General features: G+C 48.9%; 1 long non-coding RNA gene across 1 annotated transcript; it reads right to left on the reverse strand.

Moving 5' to 3' along the window:
- Positions 1-7,464: 7,464 nt before the first annotated feature.
- On the reverse strand, positions 7,465-20,822 carry LOC121830812 (uncharacterized). Its single transcript, XR_006074048.1, has 4 exons — positions 20,668-20,822; positions 19,731-19,977; positions 9,101-9,166; positions 7,465-7,707 (listed from the first exon to the last, which is right to left on the reverse strand). It is a non-coding gene; the product is annotated as an uncharacterized LOC121830812 (long non-coding RNA).
- Positions 20,823-21,365: the final 543 nt, after the last annotated feature.

The raw sequence follows: 21,365 nt of genomic DNA on the forward strand, positions 1-21,365 counted from the left end.
CCACACAGGGTCCTGGTAAACCATCCCTGCCAGGTGAAAACACTCACTAGGTCCAAAAAGAACCAAGTTTTTCCTATCAGAGGAGACTGCAATCACAGCCTTTGTTGTACTGAAGTCATTCAAGCTGCTGTTTGGATCATACTTCCTTTTGTTCTCATATCCCCCACCTTTCAGACCTAGCTTGCTCACCATGCCGTAAGTGGAGAGTCCCAGAGGTCCCGGGTGTCTCCAGGTGGGCTGGGGGCAGGACACTGATGCTAAAGAGTGCAAGAGCCAATGCCACCTGGGACCGAGCTGAAGCAAGGGATGGGCAGGTGGCGTCCGGCCAGCTCTCATGATGCCCTCTTCTCTGGCAGAGGGCCCCACCCTGAAGCTCTTGTCTTTGGTCCACTGCTACTAAAGCCATTCTCTATTTCCCTGCTCGAGGGTAAGCTCTGCAAGGTCAGCAACAGGACCTTCTCTATCTCTGAATCCTCTGCTGTATTGTTGGTGGACAATCGGTATGTGAATGGATCGTAAATGCTTCAGAGAGGGCGTGAGGGGCAAATAGTTAGAATGTATGAAGAGCCACCAAAATGAAACATCTCTCCTCCATCTTCCAGTCAATACGTGTGTTACAGAATAGATGCTAACAGTCCTCAAGTCAGAAGTCTGTAAATTAAAACTATATGAGATTCCATCTAACTCTAGGCAGAATGGCTACCATCAAGAAAAAAAAAAAAAAAAAAAAAAAAAAGACCGCCAACAATGGTGAGGATGTGGGGCAAAAGAATGCTTCTTAACTTCCGGTAGGAGCTTAAAGTGATACAGTCATTATGGCAATCGGTGTAGGAGGGTCTCTAAAAACTCAAAATGGAGCTACCATTGTCCCTGCTGTACTACTTTGGGGCGTATACACAAAGGACTCTAGGTCCTACCACAGAGAGATCTGCTCATCTGTGTTCACTGTTGCACTGGGCACAATAGCCAAGAAACAGAAGCAGCTTAGATGCCCCTCAACAGATGACTGGGTAAAGAAAATGCACACACACACACACACACACACACACACACACACACACACACACACTTTTATTCAGCCATAAAGAAAAATAAAGCATGGAACTCACAGAACATGGATAGAACAGGAAATTATGTTAAATGAAATAAGTCAGGTTCAGAAAGACAAATGCCATGTTTTTCCCATGTGGATCTTAGGAGAGGGAGAGAGAGAAAGAGAGAGAGAGAGAGAGAGAGAGAGAGAGAGAGAGAGAGAGAGAGAGAGAGAGAGAGAGAGAGTGTGTCTGGGGGATTGTGTGGGGTGTGGAAGAAAAGGAAGAAGAAGGGAAGTCAGGGGAGAAAGGGACAAACAGGAGGAAGGGGGAAGGAGAGGAGAATGGATAGAAACAGAGTTATGAGAAAGCCGTAACGAGGTCCGGAGCAATCGCTGCTCTTCTAGAGGACCTCAGGTCAGTTTCCAGCACCTGCCTCAGATGGCCTGGCAATCCTCCGTAATTCCAGCTCCGGCTATCCAATGCCTTCTTCTTGCTTCTCTGGGTATGTGTGCAAACACACACACACACACACACACACACACACACACACACACACACACTTTGAAAAGAAGAAATGCCATAAAGAAATCCATTACCATGCCAATAAAAAAGTAATACAAAGAAAAATAAATTTAGAAACAAAAAAACTGGGAAAAAAAGTTATTCCTGTGCTCTAAAGTACAAACTAGACATTTTTTTTTTTTACTAGATTCACGGTTCAAAGATTCCACCCTAGTCATTTTAAACATTTTTTACCTGACAATTTATTCTTACCAAGCCTCAGGTCCTTGTCTGTAAAATACACCCCTGCCTCTCAGGGCTGCTGTGAATAATTACTTAAGCAAGACGATGCTTGCGGGCACTCCTCCCTAAACCAGCGCGCTAAGTAGATCTGAAGCATGGAAGATTTGTCATGTTTAGTCTTCATCCAGTCTTCATTGTTCTCTTTCATTTGTTAATCATAACGGAAGACCACAGAGAGAGCAGCGCACTCAAGGCCTGGACAATTGTCCCTTCACTTGGGACGGTGACTGCCCTGAGAACTGAGCACAGGATCCTAAAAGGGCTAGAGTTCTTCCTTAAGAACTCTGTGCTGAGGGGTGAGGTGTGTGTGTGGGGGGCTGAGCTATGACTCAGTAGTTCAGTCATAGTAGTTTCCTGTCAAGAAGGAAGAACAAAAAAAAAAAACCCAGACTTTCTGCAGATGAAATAGAGACGGAGAGAGAGAAGACACAGCTCTCAAGCCCTGATGTTGGGGTACCTACAGCTGAAGACGCAGCTCTCAAGGCCTGATGTTGGGGTACCTACAGCTCTTCCTTCAGTTGTCTTCTTTAATATATAAACTCACGTTCTGCTTAGAGTCTGCTTTTGGTCATAGCCAATCAACAAGTTATTCGTGGTCCTGTATTTATTAATTTAGTCTCTGTGGTATATAACCAAGGCTTATTGAATATAAACAGAACTGCTATAAAATAAAGTATTCGGCTCATCTTCCTAGGAGAGAGCTTCTAAGCCCTTGGAATTTTCCCATGATGGAAGCCTTTGCTATTGACAGGTACTCTGGATCACATCTGAATTTATATGGAGAAAATGACTTAGGAGGGGGCTGCTTATGCTGGAGAACAGTCATGTGTTTAGAAAATTCAGCTTCAAGCCAGATAACACCAACTTGGCTAATCCAGGGAGGACAGGGGCTGGAGACTGATATCAGTCCCATGGCCAAAGATTCAATCAATCATGCCTACATAATAAGACTCCAGCCCCTGGCAGCAGTGACAAACACCTTCAATCCCAGCACTTGGGAGGCAGAGGCAGGTGGATCTTTGTGAGTTTGAGGCCAGCCTGGTCTACAGAGCAAGTTCCAGGAGAGCGAGGGCTGTTACACAGAGAAACCCTGTCTTAAAAAAAAGAAAAACAACAAAATAATAAGGCTCCAGGCCAGGTGGTGGTGGTGCATACCTTTAATCCCAGCACTCTGGAGGCAGAGGCAAGAGGATCTCTAAATTCAAGGCCAGCCTGGTAACAGAGTGAGTTCCAGGATGGCTAGGGCTACATGGGGAAACCCTGTCTCAAAAAACCAACCCCCCACCAAAAAAAAAAAAAAAAAAACCCACAAACAAACAGAAGACTCCGGGAAGACTTCTGAATATCAGAGCCCAGCCCAGCTTCTCGGGTGACAGTACACTGATGCACCTGGAGGCTGATATGCCCCAGTTCTAGGAAGAGAGGACAGGGGCAGCCTGTAGTGACCCAGTATCCCTTCATTTGGCTGGTCCCAATTTGTATCCTTTGTCTTTTTTTTTTTTTAAAAAAAAGATTTATTTGTTATTATGTATACAGGGTTCTGCCTACGTGTGTCCCTGAAGTCCAGAGGAGGGCACCAGGTCTCATTACAGGTGAGAGCCACCATGTGGTTGCTGGGAATTGAACTCAGGACCTCTGGAAGAGCAGTCAGTGCTCTTAACCGCTGAGCCCTCTCTCCAGCCCTGTATCCTTTGTCTTAAGGCCATATGCATAACACTCTGTAAAGTCTCTAAATCAGTCTAGAGAATCATAAAACCTGATAAGGTTGTGGGGACTCTGGCATTTGCAACCAGTTAATCAAAAGTGAGGGTACCATCTGAAGTGGGAACAACCTTGTTGGAAATGATGCCCCTGATCTGTGGAGTCTGTGTCAAACAGTACCAGAGTACCATTGTGGTACTGTAACCATGTATTCACAATCCCACAATCCCCGTCATCCCACCATGTGCATCTACCTGAGAGAGAAAAAAACATATGGCTTTTCATCAAGGGAGAGACTTATGTAAAGATGTTTATAGCAACTTTGTTATTAATAGCCCTGAATCAGAAATAAGAGCTTGGTGGGTGACTAGTACTATTGGCACCCTGGAATTACTATTCTACCATTAACAAAAATGAATGAATTAAGAAATATGCAACATGGATGACTTCCAAAATAATTATGGCAAATGACAAGCTGCACAAAAAAAAAGACTACAGAAAATCTATATTTTGTGTATGAATGGTGGCACACACCTTTAATCCCAGCACTCTAGAGGCAGAAGCAGGTGGATCTCTATGAGTTCAAGGCCAGCCTGGTCTACAAAGTGAGTTCTAGAATAGCTAGGACTGTTACACAGAGAAACCCTAAAAAAAAAATATAAATAAACAAAAGCTATATTGTGTGCTTTCATTTTTATGAACCTTTAGGAAATATTACATAATCTACAGTGATAAGAACAGAGAACAGACCTGAGGTAGCATGGAGGGATGGATTATGGGGCTGAGGGAACTTTTTGACAAAGAGTTATACAATCTTTTAGTTAAAAATTTAATTCATGCGTCCCAACTCCTAGCCAAGTAAGAAGCTATTGGCAGTTGATGGTTCCTGGGGAAAAGACAGTCAGTTTTCTTCATGGGTGTGGCTCCTGGTAGGTCAACCGTGTTCCAGTGGGTGACCCCACATCCATGAGTGTATGTGCAACACGACTTGAGTGTGTTGACTACTTTGATGCCAACTTGACACAAGCTAGAGTCACCTGAGAGGAAGGAGCCTCAGTTGAGAAAATGCCTCTGTAAGATCGAGCTATAGGCAGACCTATAGGGCATTTTCTTAATTAGTGATAGCCAAGCCCACTGTGGGTGGCTCCACCCCTGGACTGGTGGTCCCGGGTTCTAGAAGGCAGCAGGCTGAGCAAGTCCTGAGGAGCAAGCCAGTAAGCAGCACCCCTCTGTGGCCTCTGCATCAGCTCCTGCCTCCAGGTTCCTGCTGGGTTTGAATTCCTGCCTTGGTTTCCCTCCAATAGCCTGTGACATGTAAGCCAAATAACCTTCTCCCCTGAGTTGCTTTTGGCCATAGTGTTTCATCACAGCAGTAGTGACCCTGACTAGGAAAGTGGGTTATTAAAAAATAAAATAAAGAGGGCATGAAGTTGGGAGAGGGTGTGTGTGTGTGTTGGGGGTGGTGGTGGATCGAGGAGGAGTTAGGGAGAGGGACAGGGGTGAGTAGAGATTGAAATTCTCAAAGAATTAATAAAAATATTATTAGATGTATTTTTTTTAATTGTGCATGTGTTTGATGTGGGCGTGGTTGCCCATGTGGTGATCTGAGGACACCTGTGTGGAGTTGATTCTCCCCTTCCGCGTTCACATGTGTTCCAGGGATCGAAGCACTCTTGACTGCTGAGCCATTTTGCTGGCCCTTGGCTGATGGCTGTGTCACTATTGTCATTATAGTCAAAACTTATCAAACTCTATATCTCATATATGGTTTTTCATAGGCTGATCACATCTCTATAAGGCTCTTACAAATAACATGGCAGCATCTATAACAGGTCTAGAACTTTCCCTCTAGTGCCTCACTGGTGGCTTGGTCCTACCCAAGTGGGAACTCCTTTTCTGATCCGCCTCCTGCTTGTTCTTGCTCTGTTGGTTACAATCACTCAGAACCCAGAAAATGGAGTCACTATTTTCTCTCCCACCGAGTCAAACAGAAATTAAATTCTAGTCCTTCTCTTCCCTTACCAGTTCTTAACTCTGAGTGTTCCTCTCCAGGCTAGTTGAGGTGGTCAGTTCCCTCACATTCTATTTCTAACTTAGTCAGCTTCTGTTACTGTCATGAAACACCAGAGGCAAACTGCTCATAAGGAAAAGGGAGCTATTTTGCTCACAGTTTGGGGGGTTCCAGGGTGTGGTGTACCTGGCATTGGACCAACTCTGGTGAAGACCCTCATGGCTGCATCACATCATGGCAGATGGCCATGGTGGGAGCATGTATGAAAGCAAGAGATTGCATTGGACTACAGGGAACCAGGGAGGTGGAGTCCCCACGATCCCTTTTGAAGACACATTCCCAACTGGCCTGAAGACATCTCACTCCTTAAAAGACATCTTACTCCTTAAAAGTCCCATCTCCCAACCTTGTGCAGGGATCCAGCCTGCACCACAAGGATCCTTGGGCGACAAACCACATCCAAACTACAGCAGCTCCATAACTGATTTGTTGATCTTTGGTCTTACTATTCTACCCTATTCCCTCCCTCCCTCCCTCCCTCCCTCCCTCCCTCCCTCCCTCCCTCCCTCCCTCCCTCCCTCCCCTGAGTCAGTGACCTTATGAGTTTCTTGTCTCACACCCAAGAAGGATAAGGAAATATGGACAAGGAGTGAGCAGAGTGGGGGGGGGGGGCTCTCAGGGAGGAAGACTACAGTGCTGTTGTGCCTCGGGGGCTCTTAGGGATCTTATGGAGGGAACTGGATAGAGACCGAGGTCATCTTCATTGAATTGGTCATTTTTGAGCTCATCACAGGCTGAGCTGGTGAGAAATCCACCTGACTTCTACAAGATCTCTGAGCCCAAACAGAGTACCACTTGTCCATTTAGGGGATGGGTCACAGGTGCTACAGGATGTGCTCATGATCCACCACGGGCCCTGTCTTTTCTGTCTCATTAGCTCCTTAAACTTCTCCTCCACAGTCTCTGGACTCTCTTGAATGCTACAATTATTACCTTATGGTCAGTCTTCTTGCCAGGCCACATTCTCCATAAAGAAGGGACCAGGTCTGTTTTGTTAACATGAGTACCAGAAACACTGGTCATCAATACAACCAGCTTTCAGGATTACTAGGATCAATGTAAAAGCATTAAGCAAGTTAGAGTTACCACCAAATCCAACATGGGAGGAAGAGAGGGATCTTGTGAGATGAGGAAGGCTTCCAAAAGGGAAGGCTCATAGGAGCAGGGCCAGACCTTTTATGTGGTGAGGATGAACTGAGGAGAGCATGAAAGTGTACAGCCAATGTAGAGACCGGAGCAGCTCACTCACCTAGCCGATTGGCTTACAGAATGGAAAGACGAAGACAGCGGGAAGTGCCTGGAGGCTAGAACTTGGAGGGTGTGAAATATCCAATTAGTTGGTGGCCAAGGGGAGCCATTGAAGATTTTTGAGCAGGTGAACTACATAATCAGCTAAGCTCCTCCTGCTGATTCCTCCCATTCCCTCCCCCATATCTTCCCTCCCTTTCTCCTTTTGTCCCCTCTCTCTTCCTCTCTTCCTTCCTCCCTCCTCCTCCTCCTCCTCCTCCTCCTCCTCCTCCTCCTCCTTCTTCTTCTTCTTCTCTCTCTCTCTCTCTCTCTCTCTCTCTCTCTCTCTCTCTCTCTCTCTCTCTCTCTCTCTTTCTCTCATCATGATAAGCAACAGAATAGACATTACAGAGGAACAGAGACCGGAAGTGGACATCAATAGCTTGGAACGTTGTCCAAACATTTGGGTATCAGGTTTGAACAGAAAGGAGGGGAGTCAGTTGTGAGAACAGAGGCAGAAAAGAGACTGCACAGTCCAGGCCTGACATCTGATTACTCGGGGAAGATGAAGGAAAGACACCGCGGGAGAATGAATCAGCGCTTTCAACTGTTTCCCCCCAAGGATGACTGTATCTTTATTAAGTATCACCAAAGAGCAGATTTGGTGGGGAGTCTGGACTGAGTCAGAGAGGGGAGAGAGAAAGCATTTGGAATGAGCTCAACCTTTATAGCCACATGAATGCAATTCCTCATATTCTTTGATCATGAAATTCAGAGACCTCTTCCCTGCTGTGCTCAAGTCCTCTGGGAGCCCCTGCCAGTCAAGAGGATGGGAGATCCGTCTTCTTCCTCACTGGGAGATTTTCCCCCCTGTAATAAATAACAATGCTAAATTGCAAGTGTGTGTGTGGGAGCATCAGGACCCAGCTCCTCAATCCTGCTATTGTGTTCACGAGCTGGGTAATTAGTGTCTGATAGTTTTAAACAGATGGGTCTCTCTGGCAGCAAGGATTACGGCTTGAAATCAATCCTGAACAAATATTATATTAATTTCTCGACTCCCTCTCTCTGTGGACAAAACGCGTTCTTTGCCTGCGAACGCTGTAATGACGAGAACATTAATATTAGATCAGTTAGAGATGAAATGGAAGTGGTAGAGGAGATGGGACTTACCAGGAGCTGAAGGGAAGAGGCAGATACTAAAAGTTTCATGGGGCTGGAAGAGGAAAGGGGAATTCTGAGAGCGCCCTGGGCTGGTGGGGCTAGTGGGGGTGGGGGAGGGGACTGCTCTTTAGGGTCCTCCTGCTCTCTCCAATGGCTCCGGTTCAGCTTGACATGGGCACCTGCTTTGATAACACAGAGGGCTTGTCAGGCCGGCTGGGTAGCCTCTGATGTTTGTTTGGTCTGTGAGAAGAGACCAGTTCCACATAAATAGGTCTGCAGGGGGCCTGGCTAGACTTCTGACTTTCCAATCAAACCCAGCAATCTACAATTCAAAAACAAACCCGGCTGCCTGGAGCGAGCCAGCAGCCTCCCCCCCCCCCACCTCCCCCTTCCCCCACTTCCACCACCTGGGTAGCCTTTCTCCTACCTAGACAGTTAAAAGAGAAAACCTGCTACCTGAAATCCCACCCCCCACTTAAGGGTGAATGATGAACCTCTTTCTTCCTGCCTTAGGTGAGAGCTGAGCCCGGAAAGGTTTCAACGTATGGGCTGCTCTCCAGAACGAATGCTAATGTAGTCCGCTCCCATTTCTCTTTAGCTTTGCAGGCTCCCTTTTTCATCTTTCATCCAGCCTTACCTATCAAACCATGCTCGCTCACTCGCTCGGCTCAGGCTGACATGAAAACACAGCACTGAGCTGCAACTGTGCCTCTGTGAAAAGGGCCCAGACCCTGGGGGTGACCCTGCTGAGTCAGCATCCCTGTACCTCAGTTTCCCCATTGGCAGAAGAAAGGAAAGTGAGGTTAGGAAGATCCAATACGGCAAGAAGTCCAGGGCCAAGTGGGGTCACGAGAACGATGCCTTCTCATACTGACGCCTGGGAAGAGGGAACAGAGGCGAGAGAATCCTCCTGCAGGTGAATGCAGAGCCTGGATGCAAATATTACATTAATTTCCGGGGTATCACAGGGGACTCTGCTGCAGTTGTAGCGATGTCAACTTGTGAATAAAGGAGCTTTGAGGACAGGCCACTTAGGGAAATAGAATAATGTAACAAGAGTGAAAGCCTGGGAACAGCTGTTAGGAGTTTTGTGTCTTACCTGACTCGCAAGCTGACAGAGTAGCCTGCCATAATTTCCTGCATGCTGCCAGAATGCATGGGCCTCCTGGGTCAGAGACAAAGCACGTTATTACGCAGCAAAGGAAGCAGCCAGAGGGGTAAGGTTAAAATGGTTCCCCTGCACCACTTCCAACAGTGGGACTGGAAGATGATTAGGAGACAGGGGCATGAAAGGTGCCCACGTGGTGGGGTGTGCTCCTGGAGGAAACATCAGGGAACCTAAATCTCCTCTGAGGGGAAGAAACCTGGCCTGACTTTTGCCCCTTGCCCCAGAGAGAGATGTGGTTTTTAACACTAGGCACTTTGCTTCTTCGCCTTTGCTTTGGAGAGACGCCATCCCTGTCTCCCAAGGCTGTTGGCTGTACAAACATCCTTGAGGAGACAGTTCCCAACAATTAATTAGCAGGCTGCACAAATGCAAGAGGCCTAGGGACAATTCCCTCCCAAGGGAAGGCCAGCTCCAGAAGTACCACAGAAAGCTTTTAGAACCTGAGAGCCTATTTGTGACTTGAGCCGGGAACCACAGGAGATGTGTGTTAATATTCTGACCCACCCCTTAGAAACCAATGTTAGTATTCTGACCGGCCCCTTGGCGCTGCCCTGTGTCCTGATGTAAAAGCCTCATTTAAGGAAAAACTCCTCCCCTTCCTGTCTCTCTTCTGCTTTTCCTCTCACAAGGTGTGCACCCTCGACCCCCCCTCTCTTCCTCTCTCTCTTTCTCTCTTCTTTCTCTTTCTCTCTCGATTATAATAAACTTATTTCCATGCAGATGCAGTCTCTGGGTTGTGAATGTCCACCTGGTGCCCCATCACCATTCCCTCATGGCATGGGTTGCCCGCCAGCCTGCTGCTGCATCTGCCCAGCATGCCAGCAGGGCTCCCTGCATGAGTGGGATACCCTGGCCTGGCCAGCTGGGAATCCTCCATGCATGCAAATTCATAACAGTGTGGATACACACACACACACACACACACACACACACACACACACACACACACACACACACACACTACCACCCGCCCCCATCATAGGGAAAGATTTTCACCACTTAATGTGGTCTAGAGCAATGTGGCTTTGAGCTATTGATGGGCATCACCTGAAAGCCACTAGAAATATAAATTCTCAGGCTTGGCACCTGTGGAGCACCAGAAATCCTGGAGGTGAGGAGTGTCCTGTCTTCTTTGGTGGCTAATGCTCATTCCAGTTTGAGACCTCCAGACTAGATCTTTCCCAGGCGAGTTCTTGCTGGTCAATCCTCTGTATCTCTCAACAGTGGTTTGTCAGATCTTCAAAAGTCCGAGGTTAGTCTTTGCCAACTGGGTTGTTCCCTTTGCTTAGAACACTGCTTGTTCCCAAAAGTTCTCATGGACAAGTCCTACTTATTTGTATTTTCTGGTTAGCAGTCACCTCCTCCAGGGAGTTTGTTCCAAACCCCACTTCTAAGTCTCTGCAAGTTCTCTCCACGTGGTGATCTATTTATTTGTTTATTTATGTGTCTGTGTGCGTGCAAGTGCACATGTGTGTGCATGTAGGTGCAAGTGTGTGTGTGCATGCAGATGTATGTGCATGTGTGCATGCAGGTGCATGTGTCCACGTGTGCATGTAGGTACACAGGTGTGTGCATGTAGGTGCAAGTTTGTGTACATGCAGGTGCATGTGTACATGTGTGCATGTAGGTACACATGGTGTATGTGCACACACATGTGAGTATGGAGGCCAGAGGAAAACCTCAGGTGAGGTATTGTTGCTCAGGTGTCATCCACTTTGATTTTTGAGACAGATCTTCCCTTGGCTGGGAGCTCAATGGTTAGTCTAGGCTGGCTGGCCAGTGAGCTTCAGGGATCTGCCTGTCTCTGCCTCCCTAGTGCTGGGACTGCCAGCATGAACCACCACACCTGTCTTTTTTTTTTTTTTTAAGATTATTTATTTATTATGAGCACAGCATGTATGACTGTAGGCCAGAAGAGGGCACCAGATCTCATTACAGATGGTTTTCAGCCACCATGTGGTTGCTGGGAATTGAACTCTGGACCTTTGGCAGAGCAGCCAGTGTTCTTAACCTCTGAGCCATCTCTCCAGCCCCAACACCTGTCTTTTTTATGTGGGTTCTGGGGATTGAACTCAGGTCCTCTTGCGTGTGCAGCCAGCACTTTACCAACTGAGCCATCTCCTCAGCCCCTTTGGTATCCTCTCTTTCTCCTTATAAACTCACTACTGATATTTTCTGTCAGCTTAGTGGCTGCACATGAATCTACCGATACTTTAATTATCGTCTGTGGCCCCTTCGGTCAACGCCCCACCGGCCACTCAGGCCTCAGTCTGGAGGTCCTTCCGGTCCCTCAGTCCTGCTTTGTTGAGGCTGAGATATGAAGGCTTAAACTAAGTCTCTATTGTTCGGTTTACCAACAAAGACTTGGAAGTCAGATGTTGGGGGGAAAACCTGGTAGATCAGAGAAGCTGAGAAGCAACCAGCTGACCTAGCTTTATGGCCAGAGACCCAACAAGAGATGTGTCTCTTCACTTATCCCAAAACCAAAAGGATAAGCCAAACTCAAGTCCCCTCCCTTTCCTTCCAGTGCATCTTCTCTGTCCGAATTGCTGGCTTCTCTGTGGCCAATTGCAGTCAGCCAGCCGCTAGTTTTGCCCCTGATTCAAGGTAAACTTTATTTAACAGTCTCAGAGTGCGATCAAAATTCCTACAACACACTGTCTTTGGTCCCCGTTACCTAGTCACTTCCCCCCAAAGCTCCACCTCGTAAAACCATGGTTTGGGGGTTTAGATTTGGGATTGGAAACGAGCATCAGGCCTTAGCATTCCATTCCAACCTCCGCTCCAACTCACATCCCTCTCATATGCAAAGCCATTTATTCCATCCCATAAATCTTAACTCATCCCAGCTTTGACTCCAAAGTCTGAAACCCAGAGTCACATCTAAATACCATCTAAATCAGATATGGATGAGACTCAAGGTATGATTCATCCTGAGGCAAATTGCTCTCCAGCTGTGAACTTGTGAAATCAAACATTACTTGCTTCCAAAATTCTATGGTGGAACAGGCACAGGATGGCTGTTTTCATTCCAAGAGCGATAAATAGGAAAGAAAAAGGTCGCAGGTCCCAAGGAAGTCTGAACCCCATGCAGGGTAAACAAAGGTAAATCTTAAAGCTCTCTCTGGCTTGGTGCCCTGTCTCCCACAGACTGGGTCCTGTGGACTCTGGGTGGTCTTACTCCGTGGCCTTGCTGGTGGCTTTAGGTGCGTGGTTCCCATCCTCTGTGCACTGGCAGAGATGGCACCACATAGGTGCTTGCCAGAGTGGTAGCCACCATGTCGATACCACTCCTGGGCCTGCTGGAGCCAAGGGATGTGGAGGGTGGTCCTGGGCAGTAACCATTGCTCCCCTTAGTTATCTGCGGCCCTTCCTTTGAAGCTGTTCTGCTTACAGGCCTGATTCTCTGAGCCTGTGATAGGAGAAACAGGTTCCAATGACCTCCACAATACCTTCAAGGTCATTCCTCAGTGGCTGCGACAAGTAACACCTGTATAGTGTCTATTCTTCTCATGGAGTGGACACTTGGTCACACCCTGGGTGTTTTCTTTTGACCTGCTTTCTTATTTTATTCTTTCACAACCCAGGCTGAATCCTCAAGTCCTGCTTCCCTTTTGATTAGAAATTCCATCTTTAAATCATTTCTCTCATCTCACATTCTATCACAGCCATTCAAGAGAATTCAAGCCGTGACTTCAATACTTTGCTTAGACATTTCTTCAGCCAAACATGCTATTTCATAGCTTATAAGTTCTACCTTCTACAAAACACGAAGGCAAGAATACAATTCAGTCAAGTCCTTTGCCATTTTACCACAAGAATTGCATTTCCCCTGGTGTCCACGGGCACGTTCCTTATTCCTAAGGCCTTAGCAGAATGGCCCTTGCTGCGCACATTTCTCAAAACATTCTCTCCATGACCACTTAGCTATTCTCTGGGAATATTGACATTTCCTCTAGAGCTCGCCTCTTCTCTGAGCCCTCTTTATGATTGTGCTTTATGATATTTCCATGGCTGTGTGAGCTTTGGCTGGCAAGTGCTCAAAACCCTTCTTCCTTTTCTTACCCACTGCTAAATCCCCAGGCTGCTTCCATAGCTTTAGGTATTTGACACAACATCAACCCCACCGCCAGGCACCCATTTTTTGGTTCTAGTCTACTGAGGCTGCTATCCCAAATGCCACAGAGCGGGTGGCTTTTAAGCAACATGAATGTGTTATTATTGCGTTGCTAGTCATCACGTAGATTGGGAAACCTAAGATCAAGATGCTGGAAAATCCAGTGTCTGGTGAGAGCTGCTGCCTGGTTCAGAGTTATTTTTTTCTCATTATGTGCCCCACCCCAACCCCAGGATGGAAAGAGGAAAGGATCACTCCAGGGCCTCTATTATTCACAAGGATGCTAACCCCATTCTGGTGAACACAGTCACCTCCCAAAGGCTCATTCTCTTAACACCATCACTTGGAAGCAGAGTTTTAACATGTGAATGCTGTGGTAGACACAAAGTCAGATGAAATGCCATTGGACTCTGTCTTCACGTGGAAGCAAGCAAGGGCCACACTTGACACTCACCCTGTACCCATGACACTAAAGAGGTGCTCAGTTGGTACTTGTTGCAAAAACTAATTATTTCATTTAATTCCAAGCCAGTTGGGATGGAGACCATGGAAGGTGCCACCTGTGGGGTAGGGTTCCAGTTAGGAACCCTGAACCTTCTACATAGAGATGTGACCTCCTGGGAACACACCAATGAAACTTGAAGGACCTTGCCCTGCTCTGCCTACTGTAATCCAAGGGATTGTCTAAGAGAAAAGAGTAAAGTCCCTAACCTCCCATCCTTTGGGGAGACACTGTGCAGGTCAGCATATCTCCTGGGGTCATGGGTCATGTGGGTAGGAAGTACCACCTAGATCCAGAAGACGAGGAAGAAGAAAGAGAAGAGAGGAAAGTAACCCTTTCTTCCTAAACTGATGATGTAGTACTGGGACTTTACACACTTGTCTCATTTAAGCATTACTTAACAACCTTATGTGGCAGACAGTCAATCCTCCCTCTTCTTACAAACAAGAACGGAAGCCCAGAAGGGCCAAGACAGCCTTCAAGAGCACAGAGCTTCAACATGGCAAAGCCAATATTGTAGATGGCTGTATACAACATAGGGCTTTATGACTCCTCTCTGGATATGCATTCAGTGAGGAGCTGTCCGAAGATAAAGGCTTGCTGTGCCAGCATTAGTGGATGAGTGAGAAGACCCACGAAGGAGCTGCTAAAGAAATGAAGGAATCAAAGACTCCACCAAGCAGCCCACACTCTCCTCCTACAAGTAGAGAATGGAAGTGACACTGGATTTTATGATTTTCAAAATCCCTCCGAGATCTGGCATGCCTCAAAGCCCCTGTGGGCTGCTTCCATGCCCTATTAATCCTGATCAGACTAGAGCTGAGCCAGGCTCACCCTGTCTAGCAGGGAGTGAAGTGTCAATCCTTAACTTGACATCCTTCATTGGCCATCCCTGTGACTTCCTACTTCATGTCTAAAACAAAGAAAGGGAGTGAAGATAGCTGGGTAAGAAACTTGAGAAAGATGAGCACCCTTCACCCCACCTCTATTAGTAGATGTAGCCTTTCAGACTCAACTGTGGCTACACAGTGTAATCACCTGGAAAATATTAGCTAGATTTGAAAAATGCTAATGACCATGTCTACCCACTAATATGCTGATGAATTGGCCTGGGCATTGGCATTTTTTGAAGAATAGTGGGGTCCTTCCAAACTGCATGGTTCTTAAAAAATGTGTGTGTGCTCTTTTATGTGCACATGGAAGCTAGAGGTTGATGTCAAGTATCCATCTTTAAAAAACAAAGAAAACCATTTATTTGGGGGTGTGTGTGTGTAAAACCACAGCACGCTTGTGGAGATCAGAGAATAACCTGCAGGAGTTGGTTCCCACCTTCCATCCCATTGTAATAGATCCTGGGGATTGAACTCAGGTCATCAGGCTTGGCAGCAAGAACCTTTACCCACCGAGAAGACAGGGTCTTTTTTTTTTTTTGTATCTGGAGCTCAGTCAGTTGGCTGGACTGGCTGGCCAGCAGGCTCCAGGGGATCTTCTTGTGTCTGCCTCTGTGCTGAGGTTATAGGCACACACTGCCTGTGCTTGGCTTTTATGTGGGTTCCGGGGTCTCAGAGCCTCATGTTTACCCAGCAAACGTTTTGTCTTCTGGAATTTTCATGTTTGTCTATCTCCCCAAATGCCAAGTTTTCTGTGGCTCTAGGGCAGTGCCTAAGAAAGACAGATATAAAGGAAGGTGGCAGATAGGTGGGCAACATGCCACCCACCAACCAGGTCTAGGGCAACCACAGCAGGATGAGGGTGTGAGCTACTCACAGCAAGGAAGGGCCGTTTACCTGGACCTGGAGACAGCTATTCGGTGGGCAGTCTTGCAGTGCAGATCCCTTCATTTGGCCATCAGAGTGAGGGTGACAGCTCAGTGCCAGCAGAGCCAGGGCCCCTTGAGAATGTCTGCTACGTGAGACCCTCCCCTATAACACTGGCTAATAGGTCGGTCCCCATCTCCGCAGCTGGGACACAAAAGACTTAGAATCTCTAGCCACAGCTGCCCAGAGTGCGTTGGTGGGAGAGGACAAACTAAATCCCTGTTTTCGTTCCTTCCCCCCAAATGGAGCTCACGTAAAGCCTTTAAACCATCGGCTTTTATCTGTTTTTAGTGTCCAATTTAGGGCTTTGCAGGGGCTCCCTTCAGGGCTCTCTCAATGGATTTATATCACAGCCAGATAGCATCTTCGAAAGCTCATCTGAGCTGGAAAATAGAGAAACATCCTTCTCCATTGTCAAGTGACAAGCGATGGGACCCAGGCTGCCGGGGAGAAGTGCACAGGGGATCCACTCTGGATGCTGTGGCTGGGGTGTGCCTTGCCCAGGGAGGGGGCAGCTGGGTAAGAAAGGAGGGGAGAACTCTGAGCAGGGGCCTGAACTGCCTTCCCTTTTTTGAGTATAGACTCGCCAATCCTGACAGTCTTGAAACAAAGGATTCACTGTCTCTGGGCTTGTCACCTGTAGGCAAGAAGATGTCAGCTCCTTGGCCAACCACCAGGTGCCATTTGCAAAGAAGTGTGCAGGGAGGGTGGGCGGGGGAGGGAGGGGTGGCGTGAAGATGCCTGCTCAGGCTTGCCTGGCAGGAAACAACAGCTCTCTTCTGTATTGCTAAGCTGGCTTCTTTAGCTTCCTGCAGGAGCTGCATTAACCCCCTACTTTCTGTCCAGTGTTCTCAGGATAGGGCTTTCGTGGGCTCTTTCTTTCCACACTCATTTGTTGAGCATCTAATATGTGCCAGGTGGTGTCAAGGATGGGGTTCCTGTCTTCAGGTTGTTCATGATGAGTGTGTGTGGAGGAGGGTGGGGGTGAAGAGGCGATGTCGGGGCAGCAGTCAGAGGGGAAGCAGTCATTACAAACAGAAGTGGTCAGAGCCAGAGCCCAGCACAGCCTGGCCTGTGAGCTCAAGGGTCTCCCCAGAGTGACAGCCAGCCCAGGAACTGTGAGCATCCCCAGCAGGAACACACAGCAGGAACTTCTGACCTGAGACTGGGGTCTGGATGAGGATTCACAGGATTCCCAGGGCATTCCTGGTTTATGCCTGTTGTCCTGGCAACCCTTTCATTCTGAAAATGTCAGAGTTAAGCTGACAAACAGGTGTAAATCAGAACCACTTCCGAAAACCCATCAATGCTGTATTCACAGGACATACATCATCCAGGCTGAGACTATTTTGTGAAGCTGAGTCGGCATACCTGGTAGGTCTGTGGTGTGTGTGTGTGTGTGTGTGTGTGTGTGTGTGTGTGTGTGTGTGGTGTATGCATGTGTATGGTGTTTGTGTGTGTGAAATATGAGGTGAGTGTGTGTACGGTGTGGTGATATGTTGTGTGTTTGCATATGTGACTGTGTGTGGTATGTATGTAGTATATGTATGTTTATGTGTATGTACGTATATGTGTACATGCATGTGGATGGTAGGTGTGTGCAGTTTGTGGTATGTGTATATATATGTGTATGGTATGTGTGTGGGATATGTTTTATGTATGTGTTTGTGACATGTTATGTGTATGTATGTGTGTGTGTGTGAATAGTATGTGTGTATATGCATATGTGTGGAGTGTGGTGTGTATGTGTGAATAGTGTGTGTGGTGTGTGTGTGTGCATGTGTGTTGTATCTGAATGCTGTGTGTGTGCATGTGTGAACATGCATGTGTGATAAATGAGTGTTTTGTAGAATGTATGCCCTCACTTTAGTAGAGATTATAAAGTGGCTTTGCAGTTGGAAATGGTGATCATAAATGTGAGAGAATCCACGACAGCTTGTCTGACCTTTTCCATTCACTAAATTGAAGTTCAGAAAGAGAAGGGAGAAAGCAGATGGAGAAGAGAACCATGGAAGGTGTCTAGTAGGAGCCACATGGGTTACACCAAGCTCTGGCTCATTCTCACAGCAAATCTAGGCAGTGTATCTAGCATACACATTTTCCAAATGAGGAAACTGAGTCTTGGGAGATCCCATGACTGTGTGGGCCACAGAAGATAAGCAGCAGATCTGGCCTCCAGATCTGACATCACACAGAGCAGCATGTCCTGGGCAGTCCTGGGCACAGCATGTCCTGGGCAGTCCTAGGCAAAGCATGACCTGGGCAGTCCTGGGTACAGCATGACCTGGGCAGACCTGGGCACAGCATGACCTGGGCAGTCCTGGGCACAACATGACCTGGGCAGTCCTGAGCACAGCATGACCTGGGCAGTTCTGGACACAGCATGACCTGGGCAGTTCTGGACACAGCATGACCTGGGCAGTTCTGGACACAGCATGACCTGGGCAGTCCTGGGCAAAGCATGACCTGGGCAGTCCTGGGCAAAGCATGACCTGGGCAGTCCTAGGCAAAGCATGACCTGGGCAGTTCTGGACACAGCATGACCTGGGCAGTCCTGGGCAAAGCATGACCTGGGCAGTCCTAGGCAAAGCATGACCTGGGCAGTCCTGGGCAAAGCATGACCTGGGCAGTCCTGGGCAAAGCATGACCTGGGCAGTTCTGGACACAGCATGACCTGAGCAGTCCTGGGCAAAGCATGACCTGGGCAGTCCTGGACACAGCATGACCTGGGCAGTCCTGGGTACAACATGACCTGGGAAGTCCTGGGCAAGGCCGTGCTGGCTCCAGCTGCTTCCTCTGCCAGTCTTGTCACAGTCCTTGGTTCCCCAGGGGACTTTCACAGTCCTCTGGGAATCTCATTTCCTGGAAACGTCATGTAGAATCCATCTTAGCCTCCAACCCTTTTTTTCCTTCCAAAGTTCAACCTGGGAGTCTGAGGGACAGAGGGCGAGGCATTTGGAGCAAGGAAGAGGCTTGGGACAGGAGGGGCTCCCTTCTAGGTCACACCAACAATGTGCTCTTGTCCCTGGGGCTTATGAATGAAGATGAGCAATGGATGGCTGTCAGGATCCTTCTAGCTTTGGCATGACCATCATCCCAGGGTTGGGGTCCCTATTCATCCTGATTCTGGTGGTGAAGTGTGGGAAACTGGCATCTTTGGAATCGTCTGCCTTCTCACTGTGAAATCTGGATTCTGCAAGATCTGTCAAGCAGGTTCCCTGCACACAGCATCAGCAGAAGCCCCTCCACACCCTGGCTAGAAGCTGAAAGACCTTCTAACAGGAGCGGGGGGGGGGGGGGGGGGGGGGAGCCGTGAAGGCCACTTTGCCATTGTGAGGACACCTGGTGAGTGTGCTGAATGAGCTCCTCTGTGGACATTGCTTGGCTCTGGATCTCAGAAAGGTCAGGGGTAGGAGCCTGGCCAAAACCCTGGAGGAAGCATCTTTCTAGGTCAGAGCCAGGGAGGAGGCCACGGGTGTTGGTTTCAGATGGCTGAGCAAGCGGCCCTGCTGGGACTTGCTTCTGCTAAGTCCCACCAGCATGCACCCTCTTGGCTGGCGTCAGATCCCTGCTCTGCCCCCTTCAGGGACAACAGCTCTCTGGCTGCGGGCATCAGAATACCTGCCTCACCCCTCCCCAGCAGGGCTCAGAGCTTCCTGTTTCTTAGCCAGGGGCCCAGCTGGGGATGACGGAGATGGGAGATCACTAGGAGACCCAGACTCCTTGCTCAAGTGGTGGCGGTGAGGTGTGCCCTACTTGAGCACTTCCTCGCCTCTGCCAGGCATGAAAGCTGGCCTACTGTGTGCACTAGGGTGGGGCTCCTCCTAGGTGTTCCTAGATGGGACTATGGCCCAGACGGAGGGAAGTGTGCTGCCCATACCTAAGGATCTGCCGCTATTACCCGGGGCCTGAAGAAGGACAAAGGGATTCTGCTTTTGTCTTTATACCTCAGTGCTGCTGGCTGGGGTAACAAGGGCGTTTGCAGTCTCAGCATGCCCTTTTCAAATCAGGGTCGTCCAACTCTCCCCTCTGAAGTTTCACTCTGTGTGTGTCTGGGCCCTCAGCGCTGTTTCCACACATGTACTCTGACGCCAGTGTTCTACATGAGCTGTGATCCACGTTTACCTTGTAGATGAGGAAACCCAGGAACTCGAAGGTGAAGTGACTGACCGGCCATGGTGAGAGTGAGGCAGAGCTGGGACAGGAGCACAGGCCACTGTACAGTGGGCAGTCACAGACTCCCTCCTTCTCAGGGTGGGGTCTGGGGCCAGCCTGGAACTAGGAGACCTGTGACTGCGGATCTGCAGGTGCTGGCACCACAGGAAGGTTCCAGAATGGAGGAGGAGCCTGTTGCTGTGTAGGCTAGCCAGACCTGCAAAAACAGTGGTGTCCAGTGGAGAGGCCAGGTGGAGAGGGGGCTGCATCCAGCCTGCTGCTCAGTATCAAGTAGAAATGTGGAACTCTTTGCAGGTCTTACACCCTCATGCTGAGAAGGGAGCGGGGAGACACTGAGCCTGAAGACGAGAGAGCTCCGTGCCAGGGAACACAACCAGCTGGCACTTCTGTAAATATTGACTGAGTTGCTACCCTGGCCTTGGCAGTGGGTGGGTGCCCTTTGGTTGTGACAGAATGCATCATTCAAGGGGGATGAGTCAGACACAGGGGTGAGTCTAAGCAAGACAGAATTGTGGGGTGTACGGGGTGACCAAGCAGACCCCAACCTGCTCCTTACTACATTTCTACCTTCTTCGGATCTCTTGGGTTTCTTTGGAGCTGGCCTTTTAGACTGGCCTGTCTGCATGGGGCCTGTCTGCTGACGCCAAGGGACACCAAGCAGCTTGCCCTAGCTGGTTCCTGTGCCACCTGCTGCTCCTGCCTCCATGCTAGATCTTCCCTCTGACCCTTCCTGCAGCTCCCCGCCATTTCCTGCTGCCCACTGGCCCCTTCTCATCTCCCTGTGTCTCCTCCCCTGGTTGATCTTAAGCTGTGTTGACTATGCTGCATGATGATTGTTCCCAGCATCCCTGCCTGCCCAGGCTTCTCTCAGCTCCCCAAACCTTACCTAATCCTGGCCTGGGAATGGTCCCGATCACCTTCCTCAGCTCCCAGATCAGGGCTCAGCCCCTGGAGACAGGCCCAGACTCCCGCCATACCCTCTCAGTGTCATCAGCAGCAGGTGGCAGTCACATGGGCCAAAGGCCTGTCCTCAGTCTTCACATCACAGCCCAGATTTTCGCCGTTAATGTCATTGATTTCCTCTGCTGAACTGCGAGGATCAAAGGCTGCCCGGGCAACTCGGCAGTTCATTAAGTCCAGGCTGCCCCAGGGGACTGGCCAGAGGATAAACATGTGCATTACAGGCCAGGCCAGGACCTGGGGGACTGCCCACTGCAGGGGGTGCAGCCTGCTACTTGGCAGTGTGTTGGATCAGGACTAGGTGGATGGGGAGGTCAAAACGCAGGCAGGCCGTGCTAGAGTCATTTTTGCCTGGCTGCAGCAGCCACGTGTGGGATCGGCTACTAGTTCACGACCAACAGGATATAGCACCTGCTCCCTCACAGACTCCCCACCACCATCCCACCATCCCTCCCAACAGACAGACCCTGCTGGGCCCTGCACGGGGCACCCAAGGCCAGACTTCCAAAGACTGTGCCCCACCTGAAGCAGAGAGTCCCCAGCAGGGCGGTGGGGCCTGGACGACGGAAACTATTTCTGGGTTAGAGGTCACCTTTCGGTTTCCCTGGGTGTTCGCTCTTGTTT

The sequence above is a fragment of the Peromyscus maniculatus genome, chromosome 7 (assembly GCF_049852395.1).
Source record: "Peromyscus maniculatus bairdii isolate BWxNUB_F1_BW_parent chromosome 7, HU_Pman_BW_mat_3.1, whole genome shotgun sequence".
In the NCBI taxonomy this organism is placed as follows: Eukaryota; Metazoa; Chordata; class Mammalia; order Rodentia; family Cricetidae; genus Peromyscus; species Peromyscus maniculatus.